The following is a 20,860-nucleotide window of genomic DNA, read 5'->3' on the forward strand; positions in this document are numbered from 1 at the left end:
ACAAATAAATAATCATAAACAATTCAAACAGTTTTTTATTATTTTACTATAATTTAAGTAGCTCATATATATTTAAAGTCATATATGTATTGTATATACAAGCTATAATGTCCTAAATGGCTTTTATTTGAAAGCTTCTATAACGCTTCATCCAGGATTCGACGCGACTCGAGTATCTTACGAGAGCTGAAGTACTTAGGATTGTTCATAGAGAATTAGGAACGAACGTGACATACGCGGAAATACTTGAAACGTCTTAGAATATTCAAGACGCTCTTTGGATGAGTATTGAGATCCGGGAGATCCCTTTGGGGATGTAAACACATTTTTCACCGATGAAACAAAATTAAACAAATTCATGTGTGTGAGGTCAATAATGAGAGAATTAGCAAAGAACTGTCGGGGCTGGGTTTTAGGTTCGATTCTTACTCGAAAAAATAAAATATTTAATATTTTCATTTCTTCGCTCCAGAATTGGGCGGAAAATGGGGATCGGAAATGTGATAATGTAACACTAGGTTAACTAGGTTAATGTTAACACTAGGTTCCTAGGTTCCCTCTGCCTACTCTGCTATGTGCGGTATAAGTGTGAAGCTAAAAAAACAAAGAAAGAATATAACAAATATAAGACAGCAGGGATTGAAATGAGATATTGTAATCAGAAATTAACTAAACTATTTAACCTCTAGGAACTGATTCTAGTACAAATATATGAAACGTTTTGAGACAAAGCAAAATAAAAAAAACATCTCTACACATACTTCGAAGACAACATTTTGTTATTAGATATTCCCCTTGAAAATACAATTCATTAACATTACAAACATAATATGTCAATAGGTTATATTTTCAGTGTTACGTATACTTTAAAAATATACACTTATCTAGTCTTTCATCTCTTTGTACTACTATAAGGAATTGAAAGCTTCAAATAAAGTAACAAATAAAGTAACTGAATATAAAATGAGTTTATAAAATATTATGTTCTTTCTAAACATCAAAAGCCAGCATGTTATGCTGTGTGTTGAATTCAACTAAAATGTACATACGAGTACATATACCCTACAAAGGGAATCGAAAAAGAGAAGAAAAAGCATATTAAAAAATTAAGGCTACCGACAGTTTATAAAAATATTGAAAAAAAAACAATGTGCTACAGATACTCAAGGAAATTATTTCAAGTTTCCTTTTTTTTTAAGAGAATACACTTACTCATTTTGATTGTAAAAACAGCCGTGGGCGAGTCATTCCCAGGGTACACTATCTTCAAGAAAACCATTTACTTTACAACAGCTTTTAGCTGAGAAAAGTTTTGTGATTTCTGATTCGAATAATAGAATTTGTAGGTTGAATATTACATTTGGACTTTTAAGATAATAAAATACATATTAAGGCTGTCGTTACATGGGTTCAATTCCCACTCGGAGGGATGAATTATTTTCATTTCCCCGTTCGTACACGTGATGAATCGAAAACGGAAAGCGGAGGTCAAAGTGTCTTAACACTACTTTCCTCTACCTATCCTGCGTCAGGCATTAGAAAAAATCTACATTTATTGTCACAACAACGTAAATAATCTACTTAAACTTTTATAGCAAACAGACAAATTAATGTCTATAACATTGTGCATAAAGATATGAAAAAGAAACATTCTTCTTCTAGCTTCAGGCGATAAGTTCAAAAATGGGTCGCCTGTCCTTCACGAATCCTTAGCAAGGATGCTAAAAAACGGCGAAGTACAGCTAACTTAGATTTTGTTTTAAGGTTCTTTGTATAGTTGTATTTTATTTTCTTTACTCATTTTTATTGACTTAAGCAAAATGCACAAATAAAATTATAGTGATGATGCACACTATCTTTTTTTATAAAAAAGGACAAGGCAAACGAGCGTTCTAACACAAAAACATAACATTAAGAATTAAGTTTGTGGCGCTGCTATCAGTATAAGAGGTATTGGTGATAGTGGAGTTTGTCAAAAAGCAGTATAAACCAGCTTAGGCTAAGAACAGAATGTGCCGCGCTTGCTGTCCGACATAACACCTACACTATATAGATATGAACACTCACACAAATACAAAGCTCGGCTTAGATCTCGTGGACTTGGCGGAAAGTATTTTATAAAAGAAATTTAATTTTAGTAATTTTACCGGAATAATTTTATCAACAATTTAGGAGCCTAAAGGAATTACCTGGAAAAGAAATTGCCTAGAAATTATCCAAACTGAAAATCCGCGACGGAATCTCATAACAGGTTATAAGAGGAGGATACCTCCTGCGTTAATATTCGTTCAAATAGCAAAGTAATGCCGGATTCCACTGAATAGCGTAGGATAAATTTATAAAATAATTTTAATATTATTTTTCTTTAAGGTAAGCTGATAAAATCTGGGAACCTTAACACTTAAGCCACTACGTTCACATTCCCGTTCTCTAAAATAGGCAAAACTCGAAGTTCCAAAAGTGTTTAAATTAAGTTGTGTCTGTCTACCGTATGTGAAGATAATATTTTAGTATCATTAGTATCAAAAACTAAAAAAAAAACAGCTTGTACTGTCCCAATCGCAGCAAGTGCAGTATAGTACAAGACTTATACGATTTTTATTGCAAACATACTTCAGACGTACTCTTAGAAATACCTAGATTTTTCTTAAGCAATAAAAGGCAAGATAGCTTTAAGCTTTAGAAATCTTCTTTATATATAGAAATCGATAGGTACTCAATATTTTATATATTATTCTAATAGTTATTCACTTTGAAGGTTATAAAATAACTAAATATCAACATTCAAGGTAAATAATAATTATTTTCATGTTACAGCTTTAGCAAGACAAAGCACTGCGTTAAGTTTAGTCACTGAACGTAATGCATCTAATTCAGGCGAAGAGTGATGAACGATGATGTCTTGATATTAATAACTTATATCGCAAGAGGCAGGAAAGATATGGATAATAAAAATGAGGACACAAATATTGTGCAAAGGCTAAGGCTGACCACGAAACCATCATAACCTAACATAATATAATTTTTACCACAACCAAAAAAAATCCCTCTCAAATCTCAACATTCTAGCAACACGAATATTTTCTTTAGAAAACGTATACACAACAGTTTAAAAAAATAACGTAGCTCCTTGAATCTTAGAATTAATCCGACGGCGGGAATGAAAAGATTACCTCGCGGGAATACTCATTGTTATACTTTATACAATTCATATTTCATAAGCAAACATCGTCTGCTACAAGAGTTTGTGTTTTGTTTGTACTACTTATTTATGTTTGTATAGTGGAAATGCGATATGGTAGGTTTAATTATAATGAGAGAGTTATATTTGTAGGTAATATTATATAATTAGACCATGCGCGGCGTTGTCTTCCGCCACTCAACACGCAATGTCTCGAATCGGGCGGAAAACAGAACACTGAGTGTCTAGACACTTTATTATACTTTTTATCTTGCTATAAAAGATTTTATATAAAAGCGTGAAGCTGACAACAATCTACAAAATGTAGGCAACGTCTACTTATTCAATTCAACGCCTACCCTCAAAATAAGAAGACATGTAACTTTTTTTTCTCACCAAAATTTTTAATATTTGTATTAAAATATTTTACTATCATATTTAGGAACGTTCAAGCATAGATTTCATATTAATATATAAATATCTTATAAAGAAATATATTAATGGTACATAAATTGCTCTAAAAAAATCATCTATATTTATATTATTACTTGGACTTCAAAAACATTCTATATTACTTTCGTCCGTTGTTCCACCAAATATGTCTTTATTAGGTCAAATTTTTCCTAACAATGTTAATTCAAAAGAAATGCTGACATATAAAATAATCTAATTTACGTTCTTATATCAGATTTACGTCACGTTATTTCCATTTCTTACTTCTATTTGTATTCGAATATCAAAAAAATATTTAAGTTGCTTAGCTAGTTGCCCGACGATATTGAGTTCCACCGCCTATTATACGGAAAGTGTGTAAGTAACGGAGTGTCTTAACACTAAGTCCTCTCCGCCTACCCGCCTCCTAAAATTCAAAATACCTGCTATTAGTATAAATAGCAGGTATTTTGAATCTTTGTTAGGTATATACATATTGCTTAAGTTTTCTATTTGATTAATGAGCTGTCTTTTTAAGATGTCCACACAAGCAAAATTTAATTTTTAGAAAAGACTAAGCATCAGTAATTAGTATAGATTGCATCAAGGCCAGTGGTCACGCAGGGAACAGACTTGCGACTGTCTCTACCTCAGCCCATCTGGGATATATATCGGGGATACTCACCACGGGGACTAAACCATGGACAAAATCTAACAAGAGATGAAATGATAGAGCTCATGCTCTGCCTCAGTCCTTTATCCAAGAACGCTAAAACATTTAACAAACAAATAGCAGCACTAGATAAAACATTTTAGTTGAGCTATTGTTTACACGAGACTAACTTACGCTATAAAGGTACCCAACTTCGAACACAAGAAGTGGAATAATGAGGCCATTTGAAACTTAGGCCGCCAATTTGTCTAACCTTCGCTTTGGTTCTACGATACAATAAAATATCCATGTATATGTTAATCTATGTAGTATTTGTTTTGTAGAAATATATATATATTTTAAAAAAACACATAGAAACAGTGTCTAAGTTTAATTTATTATAAATTTATGTGATGTACAAAATTAAGTGATACTAATACTCTAATACACTCTTTACAGGCTAAATGTAAAAAAAATCTCTAAATAAAAAAAATACATATATTTTCCCTAAACGAGTTTGAATTCGAATCTTCTACCATCTTATATACATTTCAATTGTTCCATAGTGAAAAAAAAATAGCAAATCTACGGGATTAAGATCATATAAGGTTGTACTGTGCTATACTAACAGTAAACATCATTCACTTTAAACATAAAAGTCCTACTTAAAACGTTGCAACATGAAATATTATAGAGAAAATTAAACTTGCTGCATGCAGATTACAATGTTCTCCATCTATTTATTTTGTCTCTACCCATTATTCAATAATACGTCTTTGGATTTAAAAGGACCCACGCTTGTTATCTTTTTTTTTATTTTAACTAGTATTGGTAAATCTTTAGAGTCTAAAAGAAACTTATCTCACTAATTTTAACTTTTCATTATTTGTTTAACAAGGTTGACAGGATTCAAAATATTAAATTTAAAGGTAAAATAAACCAGACTATGATAGGGTCACATGGTAGGGAATTTTCCCTTCACGCCTAGCAAGGTAGACAGAAAATGTAAAAGACTCCGATCTTTGCTTTGCACCAGAATTTGTTGCATCGAGGAGTTGCGAGAATTTTTTTGACTGATTGTCAAGTGGCGGAACTGAACTTCGCGGTTTGTATAAAAAATATTACCAAGTTATTACAATATCTGCTGCAGCAACTCACATATAAAAGTATAAGCTTTTCTTCTCTCTTAAAAAGTATAAGCTTTTCTTTTATAACAAACAAAGTACCTACTACTTTGCTAACAGTAATTTAATAAAAATTTTGATTTTTTTTAATCAAATTGAATTTTGTAGTATTATAAACCCGACTCGGATTTATTGGTTATTCAAATACCACCCTAGAGCAGTGAGAAGAAATTTTGATAGAAACACTTTTAATGCTACCCATCCAGTATTATAATAGCGTATAGCGATACAAGACGGTAAAGAATTATCTTGATGATTACGTCTTCACAAAAAGTATCCATTTACTATTGCAATATAATGTGATTTTTTTTTTTTTATTTCATGAAAAAGTTAAAAAAATATATTACATGGGTTAATACTATCTCTTTTATTTTTTTCTTCATGCAAAGATAACAGAGATGAGATTAGTTAAGTAGCATAATAAAGTGTATATTATGTGACACAGTGCGTTTTTTTTCCGCGTCCGCATTCTTACGTTAACGAAACGTCCCTGTATACGTTTTCTTTCAATTGTGTAACATTTTGTACATGCATGTAGTTTAAAAAAAATGCTTCTACGTTATGCTTATTTCATATTAAAAAAATATAATTATAGACTGCGCTATTTGTAGCTATAAACCTAATTCAGTGGAAAACTTGCATGACGAGGGAGTTTTTTTCATATCTTCAAGGAAAAGGGATATTTTATTTGAAAGTCTTGATGAAACATCGCTTTATAGGGGAATAAAGAAATGTCAGCGAAGGGATCTTTTAAGCCAAGATTTGTGCACGCGGTATTGACTGCAAAGACTCAACCCTTCCACTGTGTATCAAGTATTATATAAGTTTTCTATGTTATCATAAAGTCATCGTTGCGCAGTTGGCAAATACTCGACTTTATAAGCGGTGTGGGTTTGATTTCAATGTTTTATACTAATTAATGTATTTAATGTATATAATTTATTCTCCAAAAAAGAGCCGTAAGATATATTTATAATCTAAGAGCTCGAGATTCTCTGCGAGATGTTTTCAAAGATGCAGGTATTATTACAGTTGCTTCCCAATTTCTATACTATAATATTCTCTTTGTCCGACAAAATATACATTGTCATAGAAAAAATAGCGACAGTCATACGATAGAAACGAGAAATAAAGATAAGCTTGTTACACCAAGTTTTCGCCTCCAGAAAGTTAATAAATCCTTTATGGGTCTGAGTATATGTGTATATAATAAAATTCCGCAGTGTATTCTTAATTTGCCACTACCAGAATTTAAAATATCTGTAAAAAAAATTCTAACAAGTAAAGCTTATTACACTGTTCAAGAATATTTAGAGGATAAAGATGTATGGAATTAATGTCTATTGAATGTCAGGCAGGATAGCTGCCAGCTAATGTAATAGTAAAATACACCATTGACTTTAAAAAGAGCAATTGTTGAGTTTCTTGCCGGCTCTTCTCAGCAGAACTGCCTTCCGAACCGGTGATAGCTTTTTGTTGACATGTACATTCGACGATTCAAAAGTGCTTATAAAGTTTATTTGAATAAAGAATATTTTGAATTTGAATTTAATTAAATTTATTTTTGTGTTCATTTAGCACACGGGGTCTTAAACTGGTACTTCCATTTGGGAGTATTTGTGTTAGGTTCCCTTGCCCACTTCCCATTATGCAGAATATGCGAATAAGGGATCAAGGATTAGGGAAGAAATTTTTTCACACTAAATATCACACACACTGCATACTGCACACATAGCAATACATAACTCAATGCACAACTTAATTCAGTTTCTTATATGACGAGCCTATGGCTTGTATGTATAATAATATCTGAGATATGTCGTGTACGAAAATACTTTTGGAATTATCCTAAATCAAATATACTAACTAATACAAAACTAGTGATATTTAATATAAATATTTTAAGATACAGAAGCCTTTTTATATTAATTTAGAGTTTCGTAACTATATAAAGCTCGAGGGTCTTATTTACAAAGTTATTACTAAATATTTAAGAAGGCGGATTCTTTTCTCGGAAGAGAATTATTTGCGCAAAGTTTTCAGACGTCTCCTCGAAAACCTTTTTCAGTCTTATTTTACCTGGAAAATAAAATATGTGAACCTAATTTCTATTAATTAATGTTACTTGTCGTTCTCTTGTCGTCTAAATTCAACATCGCAATTGTGAACCAGAGCATAGAAATAATAATAATACATTTCCACACGCGGGATTGAACCCATAACCATTGCTTTTTACAGTGAAACACCCTCCCTCCCTATGTAACTTTGCTCTAACCCTTTCTTCCTGTTAGAAAGCTAATGCACAAAAAATATTGTAACTTTGGTTTTATATGATGTATGTAGATAAATAGTAAAAATGTAACGAACACATTATAATTATTTAAATAATTCATAAAAATAACTTCCAACAAAAATATTTCATACTAAATCGGCTACTGAAGACTAAATTGACCCAAATATGGTATACTGAGGAGCATACAAAACTTATTTACTTTATTGATTGTATGAAAATATCGACATTTATCTTGCAAAAATATCTTGAGACAGGTTTATTTTAGCTTTACGCTGTAACCACCACATAGCAGGGTAGACAGAGGGAACGTGGGAACCTAGTTTTATGTCACTCCGTTCCCATTAAGACACTTCTGTTTGACTCTTCATTTTCCCAGGAATTCCTAAGGCGTGTTGGGTGGCGGAACTCAACGCCACACTTTGCTTGGTAACGACAGCAAGGAAATGAAAATGTATGTTCAATATTTCATTCCCCCCAGCGGGAATTGAATGCACAACCGTCGCGTTTACAGTTACATGCTTATGCCCATTATTGCTTTTTTCACTTTTTATTTCAAAAATAAAAAATTAAAAACAATTTTATTTTTACCTTCCCCCTATATTATTATAAAAGATGATATACCAAGAAAACCAAGACTGGCCGTTGAAATGAAACCTCAAGCTTTTAATGTTAACAAAGGCATCAATCATCACCAGACGTTAACCCCCACAAGTCAATTTGAATTCCCTCCTCCATCCATCTTGTGTACACGTCCCCTAGGATCAATTGAACTACTAATACAAACATTATATAGTTATTTATTATATATTTTGCTATTTTATTAAATCGAAAAATTCTTGTGCATAATAAATACTTTTTTAAGTTATAGCTTTTTTTAGTTCTAGAAAAAGTATTCGGTAATCTATTTGTTGCTTATGATAAACAAATTGCTATTTTTTCATGTTTATTAGTTTTACTATCAATTTTGTGTTGTCCAATCTAGAAAGTAAAAATAATTCAAATTAAATATGACACCCCATGGAAATCAAACCCGTAACTATCGCGAGTGCAGTGAAAAACTTATTCTCTGCGACACGATAGACTCAAAGTGAAAGTGTATCGGGGACAGTAATAGTCACAAGTTACTATAATTATATTTTTTTATTTTCTTTTCAGCTTTTTTCCCTAATACAACGTGACATAGAAACTGCGTATTGAGTGACATAACTCAACGCTCTCCTCACAACTCAGCTCCACACGTTCGTCTACCAGACATGAAAAATAATTAAACTACCTATATTAAAAAACTCGATTTGTAATAAAAGAATATCTTATTTTTTCTGCTGTAAAACAGGCATGCAAGATCACAGTTATATTAAACAGAACATTACAAGAAATGGATTCCAACCACGCAACCTACAAAAGGACGTGCCCTCCAGCACGCCATTGTAGTCATTTGCAACTGTTGAATAAATGAACATTTTATAAAAGACTAAAATATATTTTTAAAAGTATATTTTTAGTAAAGATATAATATAAAGTCCTCTTTTAAAAAAATATATGTATATCTTAGTTTATATAAGAATATTTGTATAAGATACTAAGTTTTGGGTGTTGGTACTAAACTTCGGCTTAGGAAAGAGGGGTCCGTTCTTACTTTATAGCTTCATGATGTGTCTCACACACGCCAGAATAGGCAGATGAAATCTGGAAACCTAGTGTTAAGATACTCCGTCCTTTATTAAGACATTTTCTGCTTTCCACTGAAGTCTTAAGACACTGCGTTTTGAGAGAGGGAACTCAACGCCGCGCACTCCTCGATGTCAGAGACAGGAAAGGAGAATATTTATTTTTTATTCCCTGGAATAGGAATCGAACTTACAATCAAGGGACTACGAATTTTATATACGTAAATATTTCCCCTCACTAAAAATTATCAAGTCTTACTCTTCGATCAACTATATCCCAGTAGTCAAAATATGAATGAACATATGCCACTTTCTGTTTTTTTTTGTTTTAATCAGTATCGCAGAAGGAGGACATACAGAGAGAAACACTAGGTAGGCTCTCTATATGTCATGCATCTGTGCTTCTTCTATTTATTATTATGAAGAAAACCTCGAATCATTTCACAAGAGTAATAACATAACAACTTAACCAAAAAAACGTTATAAGTTAAGCTTAAACACTACAAAAATATTTGAACTAGAACATTTTAAAAAAAATCTTGTGCACTAGAAGTTTAAATTAAAGTTATATTTTAGAAATCTGGCTTCAGGCGTAGTTATGTTTTAGATAATCTTCAAGACCGTCTGAGTTGTCTGTCTTGTTATACAACTTAGTTATCTAATTATGTACGTGATTTGAATGAAAATTTGGTGTGGCGATACTCTTTTTGATGTTGTTATATATTTTTGTTTTATTTTTGTACTAGTAAAAGTATGATTAAATTGTAAATTTCATGGATGTATAGTATATCAAGGATTATAGTCATCCTTGCGCAGGGGCCATGCTAATCTTCTCTGTATCGTTCCAATTTTAGTATATGTACTGCCGAAGCGAGTACGCCGCGCAGCGTCCTTTTAGACTCCGATGACGCCATTACTATAGCGAATGCCCCGTATGTAGGTAGGAAACACACTACTCACACACGACACAAACACCGTCGTCGACGGAATCGACGACGAAGTCCAGCTTATTCAACGGCTCGGTCGCGTCTCGGCGCGGTCGGGCCCAGCGGTTAGGGACCGTTAGCTCCCTTAGAGTAGTCTAATTTGTCTCCAGTCGCGACTTCATTTCGCGGCTGGTTTGCTTAGCATAGGTGAAATCCCAGTCCGCTCGACGGCCGCAAGCCGAGGTTCGAGTCCCGCAGGGGGCGCCCTTACAGTCGTCGACTTCCTCACAGGCAGCCACTTAGTGCTTGCATTTCTTCAGGGACAGAGTACCCTCTTCCCTACCCAACCGGTGTCGCTGTAAAAGCCAATAGGGCTAACAGCATTATCCACATGTTCGAAAAAAAAAGGATTATAGTATATAAGGATTATAGTATATAAGGATTATAGTATATAAGGTTATAAATATGAGAAAGTATACATAAAAACATATAAGTGAGACTATTTTACAGCCAAGTTGTAAAATAAGTCAAAAGAGATGCAAGTTGTTACAAAGTAGGTACTTCTGGCTGACAGTCTGATTTAAACTACTCTATAAACTACTTAATTCGTTGTCATCGATTGAAATACTTTTTAGTGGGAATTTTATTAAGCTGGCTAATACCGTTTTCAACTTCGTGAATCGATCGTAGCACGTTTCTGCTTTCGTAGTGGGTTTCTTATTACTTTTATAAGCGGAAAGCGAAGTTATTTATAAATAAGTATGCGTCTTCTTCCCAAAATCTATATATACAAAACTCTTTCGTTACAAAGTAACAGACAGACAACGCAAAGCCTAAACTGCTGGACTTATAAAATTGGAATTTGGCATGTACATCTGTAGATTAAGAAATAAGGAAGCAGTAAGAAAAGGGAACTTGAAAATTTTCAATTTTACGTCCTTAAAGTCCACGTAATGTATTCGTGAAAATAGAAAATAATACATTAGACTTTCATTTATGCTATAAAATGTCGTTTTTTTTAAACAAAAAAAAATTTAAAATATAACCATTCTTCCTAGCGGGAATCGAATCCACAAAACAGTTAAATTACCAACTCTCTTCAAATGTTCCACAATATTCTCGGAGGTAATAAAATATATCACAAAATTTGAATATATCGAACAACCAAAATATAGCTTTACTTATTCCACCACTTCAAACGTTTTAGATTTTAATTGGAAACTTTTGGCTTAAAGCATAGTTTCGTGGTTAATCTCCGCTTTGGGCAACACAAACGGGGACGGATTAGGTTTATGAATAGGTATAGTGATTTTCCTTCATAGGATTTATTTATCTAAAGTGTATTGTTTTACTTGTAACTAGAAAGTTTCGGTTATATTCGTATATTAAAATATATTTTGTAAAAAAATATAAAGATTTTTTTTAAACTACGCTGACACTAAATGTGATAATTGTAGGTTCGATCAAATCAAAATCAATTATTTTATTCTCCTCTTCCAAAAAACAATTTAAAAATCCATTTAAGAGACTGATTCCAAAATATCTATCCTAACGAAGAGTAGACGAGTATATTACAAATGTTGGAACCAAACAAGCTGAAGGGAGGAAAGTTTTAAAGTCCATTTGCAAGAGGATATCGATCTGGCAAGTTTACCCATACCTTCAGCACGTCCCTTTAGCGAAGTAAGGGGGAGACCTTAAAAGTTTGTGCCATTGTAACGTTTTTCGTACATCGGCTTGTGTAGGGTTGCCAAATAGCTGCGTAGTTAACTGAGCAAAGTTTTTTTATAGGGAAATGTGGATTAAAATTATTATTATATCTACTTTAGTAGGTATTTTTGAGGCCAATCGTAGCGCAGGGACACAAGCGTGCGGCGGTATATACGACAGGTATTTCCACTCGTTCCAGTGGGAAGCAAAGAATGCTTTGTCCTGCATTTTTCCATACATATGGGTACGAAAAAAAACTTAGTATCATAACACTCTTTTTTACACTCTCCACTCAATTACAGAATATAATGCAAAATGAAACAACACAGCTGTTCCAATCAGAATTCATATATTTTATTAAAAATATATATTCAGAATTCCTAAAAATGTGTATAGTCTAAAGCAATAGTCGCTCTGTATTTACTTTTCTATCTGTTCCATTCAAACATTGTTTAGCAAATCGCGCCCCCGTTTCACAGCTGCTGAAAAGGAAGCTACACTTTGAAAAAGGTTACACAGCATTTTACGTTCACGAATGAAATATTTGATTTTCGTTTTTGGCATATACAAATACAACATTTTATCACAAAACAACTTAAGAGTCTTTACTGAGAGCACTTGAGGGTTTATTTTAATATTTTATCAAAGCGTAGCTAATTATTTTTTTAGCTTTACGCTGCATCCCGCACATAGCAGGGTAAGGAGAGGGATCCAGGGAAGACATTTTGTTCCGAAGAAGCTACTTCCGCGTCTTTTATAGTCGTACGCTTCTTCCTGAGCCACGACTGGCCTGAAAAATAATAGTTGTTAGAACAAATCTACTTATCCCTTCGACTTATAATGAAACTTATTAAATTACACAATTAAAAAAAAATATTTATATTTTAAAGGTTTATCTGCTTACTGTAAGATACAAGAGTTCGCATCTCTCAGGGTTGGCAATATTTCTACTTTTCCCTTACAGTTATATCTAAATTATAGTGAAGAGGAGAACGGAGTCTATAATTAATTAGCTAATAATAAAAAAAGAGATCAAAGTGACTTATTATTAACTCTCTACGACTCTATGCCATTGATGCGGGAGATATATAAAGACAAAAAATCAAAGAAAAGAGATCACAGGTCAATATATTATATTAACGTGATTACTTTCGCTCCCCCACGAAGTCGTTTCAAAATTTAATAAAAAACATAAGAGCGATGGCCAACCAAATTGGATTTTTAAGAGTGGCGGAATTTATGAAAATATAATAGTAAAATGAAAGCTTTGTTGTACATTATGTATTATTATTCAATACTTAAACTGACTATCATGTACTGTACATTTCAAATAAAAAAATAAATAAAAAAAAAATACATATTTTTATTTACTAAAGAAAAAATACTTTATTAAATTTATGAAATTTTTATACGTTTTCTACAATATCCTATATCTTATAAAACAAAGTCGCTTTTCGTGTCTGTCTGTTGTTTCTAACTCTTCTTCTTCTAAACCACCCAACGGATTTTGATGCGGTCTTCACCTTTAAATCGAGTGTTTTTCATAGAAGGTTTATATATAGTTTATTATTTGTACATTCTTATGTAAATTAACATAAATACGATAAATGTGTATAAAGTCCTACCCGTTGAGACACTTTCGCGCATGCGCTGCTCTAATGGTAAGTACTACATGAAAAAAATGTACTGGAGTATTGTTCCTCTTAATAAGATCTACAAAAAAGTCCGCGAGATTATATTCGTATCTTTTAAGAATAACGTGTAGTGATCATTTTTCTGTCTAAAAATAATAATTTCAATATATTTTTTATTGTGAGGGATATTTTTCCATAATGGTATTAATCCTTATCCTTTAAAATACTTTATTAATTTTCTACGTTAAACGAAGATAAAATTTGCTTTTTACAATATTTCGAAATTGCGAATAGTTTTACAGAAAAACGCATTTAATTGTTGACACATCCCGCCGTTCACACATCAGCTGTATGTTACTCAAGTTTCACTTATCCCTTATTATATTAGCATATAAATAAGTACATTAGTTACGTTGGCCATTTAATGTAGACCAAAACTGTCTTTTACTGTTTTTCATTTTGATAAGTACTTTAGAAGTTGTTACAATATCAAAAAAATCCTTGCTGCGAAACGGCTCACCACTCACCGTGCCCGCTTGCCTTACACGCATCGGTGGTTCAGTGGTAGAATGCTCGCCTGCCACGCGGGCTGCCCGTGTTCGACTCCCGGCCCATGCATTCTATTTGATTTTCCTCACAGGCAGCCACGTTGTGCTTGCTTTTCATCAGGGACAGAATAACCCCTTCAGCATTAACCAAAAGCTCGAAAAAAAAATCCGGCTGCCTCTATAGCAACGAAGATTTAGTTAGAAGCGTTTGCACGTATTGGATAATTGGAGTTGAATGTATTATTTAAGCGCGATATATTTGGTTTCACATTTTTTGTATTAGTTATTAGTAGGTAGGTTTTTGTTTATAATTTCTTCCGTTTAAAAATAGTCATTTAACTATCTAAAAATAGTCATTTAAATATATTTTAATAAGTACTTGAAAAGATTAGTAGCACAGATTTAAAATTACGGTACCTACTAAAAAATCCTTGCTGTATAAAACAATTGGAAAATCCTTATTGAAACTACAAAAATGCGGGTTGCATTAGGGTTTAATTAATTTTCACATTATCTTAAGTGCTTTGCAAACATACATTACATGAATAATCCAGTAGTTAAAGCGGGCGAAGCCGCAAGAGGGTCGCTAGTATTCATATATATTCGATATATTTATATACATATTTTATAGTTACAACTTTTTAAGGCAGAGAAAAAAGATATTGAATACATACGCCCTGTACTTTTCTTATAGTTCATTTTATTTAAATAGCAATAGAGAGTTAAAACCTTGTTAAATAAAATTTCATCCTCCATTTTTAGCCAGTTCTTTAGACATTGCCATATGTCTGTCTAAAGAGGATTTTGAATTCTTAACCAACGCGTTTCATGATAGCATTAAATATCATATAATTCTTTTATAAACAATTTTCAATAATGAAAAATAATATAAAAAACATCATTCTAACGTTTAGTTTAACAAGAGAAATGTTTTTATAAAAGTGAAATTTAAGTTGGAACTCTATTTAGCATCCGTTTAAAATAGCTAGGTTGTATGTAAAGTTTGCAAAACTGCAGGACGTTGGTCGATCCAATGAATAAATTTGCGGCGGCCCTCGGAAAATAGCCTTAGAGACTGTTACAGCTTCAACGGGAATCCAGGATAACGGTGAGCTTAAAGAGAACCTGTATTTTGCGTTAGAGTTTAAATTTAAATTAGAATATTGGTCAAAATAATGAATTTGTCGAAAATAATGCATTATTAGCTGTTATTGTATTAGATGTATAGAAAACAAAGGCTTTTTACTTAATAATATGATGATTTTTTTAGAAAAAAAAAAAGACGCAGCATTTATTTACTTCAAAAAGTCTCTATTTTCTTCTAACATTATACCCTTCGACATTATTCTCTAATTTTATTACTCAGCTCCATCCAATTACTTTGCTGATAGTATCAATTACTTATCTACATACGAGTAAATATATCGTTATTACTTTAAAATGAGAAAAGCAAACTAGTACAACAAAGTTCAATGGCCACCACAAGGAGAATTCAAGGAGAATTATAAATTTATATTAGTTTAGTTTATAAATTTTTACAATAAACTAGTAACTGCTCTTATGTTTATTAAGAACTAGTAACCTGGTATGTTATTGTCTGAGTGAAATATTACTCTTCGCTAAAACATTAACATTTTTTCTAATATGGGCCCTATCTTAAGTAGTTTAGATAAAACCTGGATCTGAAGTCTTGAATCAGTTTGTGAAAGTCACATTGAAATCATTTCAGCTAATTTCGAGAGTAAGTGTTTTAAAGTTGACATTTGAGTAACAAATCCTAAATAGTAAAAACATAAGTTAAGTATTTAGCAAACCACGGTGTTGAGTTCCGCTATTAGCTAATTGTGGAAAAAAATAGAATCCAGGTTAACTATATTGAAATAAGTTTGCTTAACTGTAATTAATGTTAGTTAAACCACATTTTCTTAATGAAAACCACACTTCATTAACAGGAAAATAAGAACGTACGTTGTTCAATTTAAGTTATTTTTTAAAGCTACACGCTTTATCCGGTACATAGCAGAGTAGGAGAACAAGACATACTGATCCCATTAAAACACATCTGTTCTCCACTTTCCGCCGAATTCAGGAGGGTTTGCGTGTTGAGTGGCAGAACTCCACACCACACCAGTGCGAGAAAATGAAAATATTAGATATTTCCCCCCATGTGCGACCGTTAAATTTGTGTGCGTCACCCAACCGAATTAAAATATAGTTAAATAAAAAATTGCAAAACACGTAAAGCTTTGACAAATGTTAAAACAATTTAAATTGTTATAGTGAAGTATAGCACACATTTTGCTGAACATTTTAGTTTTAATGTACCTAATCGTTGCACTGATATATTTTAAAAAGATAAAACACAAATTATATCTGGCACAAAAACAAATTGGTTCAAATTTACGCGACAGGTCGTGGGATGAATTCCCACTTGAGAAAATGAAATATTTAATATTTTAATTTCTTCACTCTGGTGTTGTGGCAAAGCGCGGCGTTGAGTTCCACCACTCAATTCGCAATGCATCCATAATTCAGTGGAAAATGAGGAACCGCAGTGTCTTAATGGGAACAGAGTGTCATAACACTAGATTTCTACTAGATTCCCAGGTTCCCTCTACCTACCCTGTTATGTGCAGAATACAGCATGAGGCTTAAAATAAACAAATATTAAGAACATAAACATCACCAAAGAAACGACAGCATTAGTACCTAAATACAGACAACCGAGCCACGTTGAGATCTTAATAAATTCCACTAAAACACTTAATTCTACGAAACAATTAGTTATACAAAGCGCTATTTGCATACTGCTTGGATACACAATACACAGCTATATCTAAATTGAACTACTCCAGGCATAACAGAGTAAATCACCCTTTGGATGATCAATTTAACATTCCTAGACTGGTTTGTCCTACCTAATAGCTCTTCGAACGGCCGTGGTCGTTCTCTGACCGTACGTTCTTGGTGAAAATTAATGGAAACAGTATTCACGATTAATTCGTATTAGATAGTATATACGTACAATGTATATATAGGTATAGGAGGAATGGGACAGTGCCTTATAATATAAGTACTTAAGATTATTATTATTTTTGTTATCTTAGACTGGTGAGACGAAGCACAGTGTTAGGTTCCGCATTGAATTCCGAAATTCTCCCAGAATGTACTAAAAATTAAGAACGGTGAACTGGGTTCTCTGTTGTTATGCTTTTTCATAATTTTAAGTATCATATCCATTCGTTCTTCATTTTACAGCTAATGGCATTTGCATGGTAATGAAAATTCTAGAGAAAACTAGACTTAGTTATTGATTTCGGTTCACTTCTTAAGGGATATAACGTGGAGTTCGAATTAATTTGAATATCTCAACTAAATTCTTGTTCAATAGGAATATTAATCTGCGCTTACTTAGCTTTCATAAGTTATTTTACCATTACTCTTCTTAAATCCATATTTGCAGCTAACGGAGCTTCCGCCACGCCTCGAAAATTAGGCGGAAAGTGGAACGGACTGAGTTTCTAAAACTCTTAACCCTGCAACATGCCCCGCATATATAAAATGTGTATGTTTTTTTCTAAAGATATACTGATCAGTCACAAATTTCTGTTATATAGGTATTTTTTTCATATACCCTACATTTTTACATATAATAATCAGAAATGATTGATCACTCATGGTAAAATCTACCGCTGACATTTTAAGGCTGTAAGTTCTCTTCGTTCAGTTCATATATGTTTTTTGTGAGCTGACTTGAATAATAAATAATATAAACTCGTGATTGATAATTTAATTTAAGTAAAGAAAATTAATTTGTATTATATATTTGTATTATTAATTTAAAATGATAATAGACTTACGGTGGACTAAGTGAATTACCTCACTCCAGACTAGATTTTACGGTCGTAAGCAATAAGATATTGGGACTGTTGCATATCTTTGAATTTCTTCAAACAACATCTGGTGCTTAAATTAGAATATATTTTTCAGTTTCACGCTTTTCTGCATATGACAGGGGTAGAAAATGAGAACCTAGTTAAAGGCAGTCCATTCTCAAATTTTCACCTAGTGTTCGGGACATAGTCTGTTGAATAGCACAGTTTATCGAAATGCTTTGTCCACTAGAGTGTAAAATTGAAGAGTAATCGTTTCCCCGACTGAGAATTGAACCCGCAACCAACGCATTTACACTCAGACACTGTACGACTGCGTCACACCAAAATGTACGAAAATAAATAATTATCGTTGAAATATGGCTTCAACGAAACTACTCATAACTCAATCAATTTTAAATATTTTTATATACTTTGGCCACATCCTGACGAAAAATAGTATCGAGTAGAGGTATTTGGTGCCAGGTTTTTGGCGCTACGGCCAAATTCAACGATAACTAACCAACCAAATACTAAATACCAAAAACGTGAAATATTATACAGGTTTGCCATTTTTAGAAGCTTTCAAATAGAGCAAAAACCTTTAACCCTTCAGAGACTGCGTCGCGCAAGGGTGCAAACGCCTGTATGCGCAGCAGGTTGTGGATTTGATTCCCACCCGTGGAAATGAAATACCTTAATTAAATCTTTTTATTTTTTTCGCTCTGGTAACGAGGCGAGAGTTGAGCGAAAAATGTTTCAACGGGAACACTTCCCTGTCTTAATATTGGGTTCCCAGGTTCCCTCTGCCTACCCTGCTATGTGCGAGATACAGCGTGAAGCTAGGCAAAATAGTTAACACTTAGTAATTATGTTGCCAGACACAACCCGTCAACATGTATATTACTTGCCAGACGCTTTGAACGTCTTTGTCGGTGAAAGTGACGTCTTACATAAATCTATACATATGTACATACAGACATAAATGAATTGTCCGTACATTCACTTTATAGTGTAATAAAATAAAGTCAATGACATTATTGTGACGTTGTAAGCCTTTGACTGATATGACTGACTCAAAGTAATATTTAAGTCAATCCTTTAGTTAGAGTCTACCTATTCAATTTATATGTTTTTTTTACTTGTCTGTAGGTGTAGTTAGTTGAGCAGAGTGGCGTTGAGTTCCGGTGAGAAAAAACGGACGGAACGGACAGAACGGAGTGTCTTAGCAGTAAGCTCTGTTTACTTTACTATATGTTGGAAACAGTGCCAAGCTAAAACTATATTAAACAAAATGTTGTCCTAAGTCTCCATGTATACTAGTACATTTGTTCTTTGACAGTGCACAAAGATTTAGTATTTAATTTTTCCAATAAATATATAGATTTTCATGTCTTATAAAACTCGAATAGATACTTTTTACTGTACTAGCCTTCGCAACTTTGTTCGCATGAACTTCACACATCACATTTTTTCCGTTCTTGCACATATTTCAAGGGGAGCACCCCTACACTCCTTAAGCTACCTATATATGGACCGTTTATTTTGAAAGTGGTGTAAGTCCATTTTTGAGAAAAATGAGCTATCACGTAATTCATGCTTAACTTGATGTATTTTTTTTATATATAACTAGTCCGTATTTAATTTCTCAAAAAAAACCCATGTTTTGAACAACTTAAAATCGGTCGGTAAATGAAATTGCATAATCATCGACATACTAATCTTTAATTTTCTCGAAACAAAAGAAAATGGACTTACACCACTTTCAAAGTAAACGGTCCATATATGAATATCAACTTTCTTATTCCAATAGCGTCGTCTGTATGTTGTCTGTCAGGTACTTAGTAACGCAACGATTTTATAAATACCTATAGACTATTAAATATCTTGATATAGAAAAAAGAAAACATTGCACTAAAACATCCGAACATCTGCTATATATAAAAAAAACCACCATAAATACTTGCTGTTATTAAGATATTTCAAGTATTGGCAATATTCGTCGTGTCACGTGAATTAATCGTCCGAATACTTGTCTCCCTCGAAATGCTTGGAATGGTAGTCATTTTTGAGAGTTAATAGAATGTGGAACCTCCTTTCTGTGTTAGTTAACTACGAAGTAATCAAAATGTTTTTGGTCAGTTTTACTTACGCCCCGTTATTCCTATATTCTAAGGCCATATTTGCTCTCATGTGTGAGATTGATCTTGAGATGTATCTTTTAATTATAAAAGACATATCTATAATTGAAAATGGCATCTCAAGATCGACCTTAGATTTGAGAGCGGTTTTTAAATATGAGCCTTAAAATGTCTGTCAAAAGTTAAACGAGTATTTAAAAAACACAATTATGACTAAATCACTTTAAGTTCATTTTTTTTACGTTCACGCAGCTCGTACATAGCAGAGTCAAAGGGAACGTGGTCCGTTCCCATTAAGACTCTTCCTCTCCCCACTTTCCGCCGAATTCTGGAGGCATTGTGTATTGGTGTTAAATGGTGAAACTCAACGCAAATAATTTTAAGCTTTTGTTAATAAAAGTTTTTATAAGAATATGATAAGACTAGATAGAAATATTTATTTATATTCTTTATTGCACAAAAAAAAACGTACAAAAAGCGGGCTTAACGCTAAGAAGCATTTTCTACCAGCCAACCTGTCATGTGGGAGATCAAAATGTGTAGGTGTGCAAAAAATTTTAAATTAAAAAAAAAAACTATCAATTAATATCTAGGTAATTTACATAAATACAACAAAACAG

General features: G+C 32.7%; 1 protein-coding gene and 1 non-coding gene across 2 annotated transcripts in view; both read right to left on the reverse strand.

Moving 5' to 3' along the window:
* SP2353 (EGF like, fibronectin type III and laminin G domains protein pikachurin) overlaps positions 1-20,860 on the reverse strand; it is a 120,700-nt gene that overhangs the window by 98,961 nt on the left and 879 nt on the right. The gene's annotated exons all lie outside the window — the stretch shown is intronic.
* On the reverse strand, positions 10,183-10,287 carry LOC146535121 (U6 spliceosomal RNA). The gene has a single exon (XR_014878397.1). It is a non-coding gene; the product is annotated as a U6 spliceosomal RNA (small nuclear RNA).

The sequence above is a fragment of the Heliconius melpomene genome, chromosome 10, assembly GCF_056956725.1.
Source record: "Heliconius melpomene rosina isolate 202511_hmr_F chromosome 10, ASM5695672v1, whole genome shotgun sequence".
In the NCBI taxonomy this organism is placed as follows: Eukaryota; Metazoa; Arthropoda; class Insecta; order Lepidoptera; family Nymphalidae; genus Heliconius; species Heliconius melpomene.